Raw genomic sequence first — 7447 nt, forward strand, 5'->3', positions numbered from 1 at the left:
TTCCAGTCTGTTAAAATAGGTATCCTTTGAGGAGGGGATTCCCTGCTCACTCTTTGGGGGCTTTGGATTTGGGGAGAAGGTTCTTACCTTGGCTTCTTGTGGGGCACCAAGGAGAGGGGTATTTGGTTAAGTCGGGTGGTCTCTACCCAGGCTACCCCCACATTCAGTTAATGTTGCCCTCATGCTATCTACACACTTATACACAGGGCCTATACAATACACTTAATGCTGCTGGTCCCACAAGCAGGAGGACTCCATTACTGCGACCCTATTGCCCTCCTGGGCTCAGAGGCCCTTAGCCTCTTTTCTGGCAGCTCTGGGCTCCACACTCCCCTTTTTCCTCAGGTGGATAAAAAAGTTAACTTTCAAAGTTAAAATTCTTTATCCATCTTTAATAAAATGACTTAATGTTTCACACATAATGTTTGAATACATACATGCAATTAAAAAGATAGCAACCTTACCTTTGTTAGTACACACACAAATTCAATAGCCCCAGTCCTCACCTGTACCAAGGTTGCTTTGTACCATGCTGGCAAGGAAATCACCAGTGGCTACTTATGGACAGATCATTCCACTCTAGGCACAGTCAGTTTAATGACTCCTGTGCAACCCATTGCATTTGGAGTGGTGGGTGTTGGATGTGGCTAACAGGAAGGGGACATGGCCACGTTTTCCTGGAATCCCAGCAATCTCTGTCTTCTATTATGTATTTTTGGGGCCTTTGGCAGTCATCTTAAATTAGAACAGTCTGAAGGCTACTCTAAATTATGCCAGGGGACCGGTCTGGGGTATAGCTGGCTCAGAAACATGGAGCACAAGAGTGTCTTACAGCTCCACTTCTGAGTTGTATTGTCTGCTTCTCAGCCACAGCCAAAGACTGGGCTAATACATTTGGTAAGGCACAATTATTAACTCACAGAATACTTATTTAAAAGATGCTAAACTACATATTTAATTACTTCCGTCCACATGTGTAATTCCCCACTATGTATAGTAATGTAACAAAATTTACATTGGTATTTCAGAGGTGTCGGCACTGTGTGACTCTAGAAGTACTCAGAGGCTACATCTACACTGGTGCCTGGATAGGGATACAAGGCAGTATGTATGCTTGCACATATACCCATGCCTGTGCTGAGTGTCCACATATACTGTGCTGGACACAGGTACACACTCTGTAGGTACCTGGGTACATCCCCACCCACACTAACTTTTTTTGGTGCGTGAGGTTAGCTCTAGTGTTTCAGGGTCGGTATCTCAGTGTTCTGTGCATCGGAGAAGAGGATCTTGGATTTACCTTGCTGTGTGTGGGAGGTACTGTAGACAGCTTCGCACATTTGATGACCCTCCTGCTCACCCTTCTCTCCTGCCCAACTTGGTTGAAGACATAGAACAAGTGACTGATGAGGCAGTTCTGCTCCTGTGGTGGGGGAGGGGGGAAAGAGAGAGAGTGTGTGTATGTGTGTGTGAGAGATACAACCAGCAAGAATCTTAGGTGAATGAACTTGGACCCTTCTCAAAAGCTGAAAACGGATGACCGAGACGGTGACTGATCCACTGTTACTCCAAGACACAGGACACTACTTGTGCTGTGACTGTATGTCCATGGGTGGACCATCACTTCTGGACCAGGAGAACCAGCACAGTGTGGTGGGATCATATCATCTTGGAAAGCTGGCAGGAGGACCAGTGGCTGCAGAACTTCAGAATGAGAAAGCAGACCTTCATAGAGCTCTGTGAGGAGCTGGACTCAATCTTACTGCAGCAGAGTACTCATTTCTGAAGACCCATACCAGCACAGAAGTGGGTGGCTATTGCCCTCTGGGAGCTGGCAATATCAGACAGCTACTGGTCAGTTGCAAACCACTTCAGAGTGAGGAAGTCCACTGTTGAGGCTGGTGCAAGTTTCAACACTCATCTATGCTTGGGTAGTCTCCATCACCGAAGTACCAAAAATTATCGCTGGGTTCCAGAGAATGGGGTTTCCAAACTCTGTGTGTATGTGGGGGGGCATCAATGGCACCTACATCCCTCTATTTTGCCCACCAAAAGGCACAAGTGAGTGCATCAATCAAAAAGGTTACTCTTCACTCATTCTTCAAGGCATAGTGGACCACAAAGTCAGATTTATGAACACTAACACTGGACACACAAGAAAGGTTAATGATGCCAAGGTGCTGAAGAGACTGGGACTGTCGTGGTGGATGGGGTGGGTCCTCTGTTTCAGCATCTTGGTGGGCTGTAGATGCAGTAGGAGGAGGAGTAGCTGGAGAAGAAGGTGCCAGTTCCCAGTTATGGGAGCAGCTATTGTGCAGGCAGAACCCGATTCCGTTCCTCTATCACTTGTACCAGGGATTGCAACAGGGCATACTCCCAGTCCCTTTGGGCAAGCTCTGTGCGTACTGCTACAGGAACCAGATAACTAATACTGCTTGTCTTTGAAAAAAATTTTCCTCCTGCTGCATAGCCTGTTCCTCCTACTCAGTATCCTGTTTTTCCCTTTCCCTCATAAAGGGAAACTGCTCCTGGCTCCTTCTGTTGATCCCAATGACCAGGTATTCCAGTGTCCTTTTCTGTCTGCCCCTACTATTCCTGGGTAGAATGGGTTCACTCTGCTCAGCCGAAGATCCTGCCAATTCAATCACAAGAACAGCATTATATTTTTTCTTCTCTTGGAAAGTGGGCAAGAAATCCCCCAAGATAACATAACTTTTGCTGTGGAATGCCACAATATTAATACTTTTCAGCATTTCAGGAATGCAATTGTTTTGGTAACCTTGGTTCTCAGAGAAATTTTGCAGCCCCCTAGAAAGGAGCACCTGCTGAGAACGGTAGGTAGGTTTCCTACACTACAAGTATATGTTCACTAAAATTCAACACCTTGTCCATGGACCTGATCCAGATCAGATGTAAGTCAACAGGAATCTTTCCACCAACTTCAGTAGCCATTGGACTGAACCACACACAAAGAACACATTTATTGGTATATAAACTTCTTAAACATGGTCAGAGTTCAAGTTGCTGTTTCTAATGAGGTGCGAGTATATTTACTGAATTTTGAATGAGAGAGGAAGTGACTTTTAGAATTTAAGAACCTTAACTCAGGGTTTTCTGTTTGTTTGTTTTTTAAAGAATGGAGTTCATTAACTTTAATCCCATGTAAACACAGGCCAGCATTTTCCAGGCCATCGAGTCCACTTTGCTTACCCAGCGCATCACTATGCCTGGTTCTTCACTGCTGCAAGCTCTCTGAGGGACCCAATGTCAGTTGGATAAGATAACCCACAGCTCTAACTTTTACCAGGGCTAAGCAGCTTAGGATCAGGGTGCTGCAACCAGCTCCCTGATTTCCCCTCTCTTGGGTGGGGTGGTTAATCTGCTGCAGTTTTTTTGTATCTGAATTCCCGTTTTTGCAGGAGGCTTAAATGAAGAACCAGGATCAAAGTGATAACACATTTTCAATTCTTATTCATGCTTATTTGTGTGTATGGACTGAAGCATCATGCACAATAGAGGAAATGATTTCCAACATTTGTGAACATTTTACTACCCAGATGTTTAGTGTGGGAGTTTTAACTAGCAGCAAATATATAGTGCCAGTATAGTGGTATGGAAGAGTTTATCCAAAACCAGCTGTGCATGTACAGCATTGACATTATGGTAACAAGCGAGTGGTTGTGAAACCAGCTGCACATATATAGTTTTTGTATTAAGACAAGAGCTGATGTGAAACCCTGCTTGGCATGTGTACCCTGACCATTATATTAAGGGAGTACTGGTGTAAAACTCTTTGCTTGTGTATAGATCCACCAAAACCCAGCCTGGACTCACCTAATAAGCAGTGTGTTTGGGGAGGAAATATTTTATTTTCATATAAATTCAAGACAATGGGCCTATTCTTAGTTACACTAATGCCAAGTTATGCCTCTCTGGTAGCATAAAGAGACTTTAAAATGGGCAGATATTATCCCATGAGAATATCCCCTCTGCTGGGGGATTTCTAGCTGGTAGACAGGCTCTACACCAGCCCTATTCCTAGCATAGGGTATGGACTGGGATGTGGCCAGAGCATAATGCACAATGGTTGTTGTTCTTTGCTTCCCAGGGCCCACAGGAAACAGAATACAGGTTAGAGCAGCCCCAAAGATGTTCTAATTTACATCAAAAGCTAGACAGGGCCCTGCATTGGCCCAGAATATGAGAAGCATGAAGTTGATATGGAGAGCTGTAATGGAATAACTGAGAATCCGGCCCAATAAATCCCTAGTTTAACATTTTTTTTCAATGCAACCTTAATTATGGAGTCATGGCCAGCACCACACTAATAATTATATATATTACTGCAACTGTAAAGCGTGCGAATGTAACATACGCAACAGCAACTCACCAGCTCTGGAATTAGGATGCAGCCATTGCCTCAGTTTCCCCTCTGGCTGGACAGTTTATTTGGGTTTGTTAGCAAATTGGTGCCCTCTGGCCAAAGTAAGTGTTCTCCTTTTCTAGAGCAAACTAAGGGAGCATAAATAAGGCCAGGACTCCCTCAGCCCTCCTTAAGCTCAACCCTAAACCACAGGATAGCTATGTGTCCCAACCCCAGATTGCACTGCTACCCTGTTTCCCAGGATCATTTCCTTTCATGCCTGTCACTGGTCATACCTCAATTACCTCCACACCGGGAGATCCAACTACCAGCCTGGCCTCTTCCAATGAGCTCAAAAACCCTCCTACATCCTTTGCCTAGAGAGATCCTCACAGTTTACAGTCACCCTGGCTCTTTATCTAGCTCCCACACCAGGTTTTACCACAGCATTGGTGTTTCTTTAGGTAACCACAGACTAGCTCTCAAACTCATCAATCTCGCTGGTCTGAGAAAGGTTGCCTTTTATAACCTGTCCATTTCCAGCATTGCAGCCCAGCCTACAACTAACAGACATCTCTCTGGGAACTAAAATGTGCAGAATTCCCTACTTCTCCAGGCCAGAATTCAGAGCAGGGTGGCCTGGATCCAGACTTGCCCTTCAAAAGACAGACTGTCCTGTTACAAGGTACAACTATATACATATACACAAATATATTGCATAAATATATATGCAACTCCATATTTTATACTTGCAGTATGTGGTGAACTGATACTATACTGGTGTTCCCCAGCTGACTGCCCACTCATAATGATTTCTAAAGCATAAAGAGGAGATTCACAGAGTCACAGATTTTAAGACCAGAAGGGGCGAAAATATTAATCTAGCCTGACCTTCTGCATAACAGAGGCCACAGAATTTCATCAGTACCTCTCAAATCTCTTTAAAAGTGAGGTAAGTATTATTAGCCACATTTTACACATGGGGAAACTGAAGCGTATCACACAGAGCAAAACCAACTACATATATATATATATATATAATTAACTATTATTATTTTGCCATATCATGGCCCAACTCGCATGGTGGCTAAAGAGAGTAATTAGGGGCAGTAATATGGTCAGAGTAGTGAGAGCGGAAGATGATTTTCACAGCAGTATTTTGGATGGATTGTAAGGGGATTGAGAGGAGAAGGATGCAGTAGTCAAGGCAAGACGTGACTAAGGTCCGGCCAAGGTATTTAACCAATAAGGACAGATAGAATATATTTTCAACAATTTCTAAGTGTGCTTAAAGTTATGAATGTGCTCAAGTACTTTTCTGAATTGGGACCAGTGTCTTGCTATTTGTTTGGATAATGCCTAGCACCTTATGAGCACTAACATAATAAAAATAATAAAATAATATTAATAAATAATAGTGCGCTAAGGACCTGATTTTCTGAGGTGCCGGGCCCCCACAATTCCAGTTTAAATTAACAGGAGCTGAGACCTCAGCTCGTCTGAAAATCAGGCCTTAAAATAATTTGGTGTGACTGCATGGAGAAGCAGGCAGAACCTGCTTTTAATTAGCATGACAAAAAACACTTATCTTTTTATTTGGGTGGCAGCATGGTCTAGTGGAGAGGGCACTGGACTGGGAGCCAGAACAATTGAGTTATATTTCCAAATTGCCCACTGACCTGCTGAATGACCTAGATCAAATAACCTTCTCTGTTTTCCTTCCCACCCTTTATCTTGTCTTGTCTAATTTTAAGCTCTGAGCAAAGACTCTCTCTTATTATGTATATAGCTACCACAATAAGGCCCTGGTCTCATTTGCGATCTCTAGCCGCTACCAGAATATTTATTTATGAATATTTATTATTCAAATAATAAAAACAATGTATACATATAGATATACATTTTAATTATATATTGTGAGAAAAATCACATTTGATTTTTGAAATGTTTCTGTATATATAAAATATATTATGCTTTACTTATTTTAATATTATTTTTCAATACCAAGACTAATTTATGCTGGCAAGGTCATCAGTCAAATGGTTATTGTTATATAATATGTATACTGTGGTAGTGCCCAGTGATCCAATCAGGGATTGGGACTCCAGTGTTCTAAGTGATGTACAAAGACTATGAAGATGAAGACATAACTTCTCCCTTGAAAAGTTTAGGAGCTATCTGTTTTAAGGAACTGTCTTATTACAATTGTGTGCAGGGAATATTTCTCCATGGGACCATTTGTGAGCCTTTTTGGTTAACTGCAGAAAGACATTAAGAAAGACTTACTTTGTTTTGGTAAGTGCTGACTGGATGAGCAAAATTTTCACAGGTCTCAACATCTGCCATCTACATGCACAAAAAACACATTACACATGATTATGCGTGGGTCTCTCTATTGCTACAAAATCATGCATTTGTACTTTAACAGTATCTGGTGTATTTGTGCACAAATATGATCAGCTGGACCTGTGGGCACATGCATATGTGAAGAACCCATCACCCAAGTACTCACTGGGGGTCTTTCACTCACACATGCAGGCCTCACTGCTTGATCCCGAATATCTGAGAGAGCCTCACTTGAGCACCAATATTTGTGCATGCACACTCGTGTGCCAACCCCATCACCAAAGCTCAATATTTGTGTGCGTGCCCAGTCCTGCACAGGCACTCATTGGCACGATGGCCCTTCCTGGGGGCCCTATGCAGGTGGGAGCAGAGGCAGTGGCTGTCTCTCCCTTTGCACTGTTTACTTAGTCATACAATGATGAAATATAAAATCACAGGGAAGCCTCAGAACTCCTCATTAAAATCATGCTTGGAAGTGTCAGGGGACGGGGCCCCAGAGCACAGACCTCAGCAGCATATGTCCCTCCCTCACCACCAGACAATGGGAGGAGTCACCACCAAGACCCCAGTACATCACGATAGGGGGAGGGGGAAGGCTGGTTTATTGCGTTTCTCAGGGCGGTGGAAGAGAACGACTGCGCCTGCGCACAGCACGCAGCCCTATTGCGCTTGCGCAGCTTTTGGTGTCGTAACCAATCTTGTCCCTCTTCCCGCCCCTTTGTGACACTGGTTTGGTGA

General features: G+C 43.5%; 1 long non-coding RNA gene across 1 annotated transcript; it reads right to left on the reverse strand.

The window, feature by feature from the left end:
* Window positions 1-371: 371 nt before the first annotated feature.
* Window positions 372-7428, reverse strand: LOC120373411. The gene is made up of 3 exons (XR_005585529.1): window positions 7216-7428; window positions 6650-6709; window positions 372-2632 (listed from the first exon to the last, which is right to left on the reverse strand). It is a non-coding gene; the product is annotated as an uncharacterized LOC120373411 (long non-coding RNA).
* Between the last annotated feature and the right edge of the window lie 19 nt (window positions 7429-7447).

The sequence above is a fragment of the Mauremys reevesii genome, linkage group 10 (assembly GCF_016161935.1).
Source record: "Mauremys reevesii isolate NIE-2019 linkage group 10, ASM1616193v1, whole genome shotgun sequence".
Classification (NCBI taxonomy): domain Eukaryota; kingdom Metazoa; phylum Chordata; order Testudines; family Geoemydidae; genus Mauremys; species Mauremys reevesii.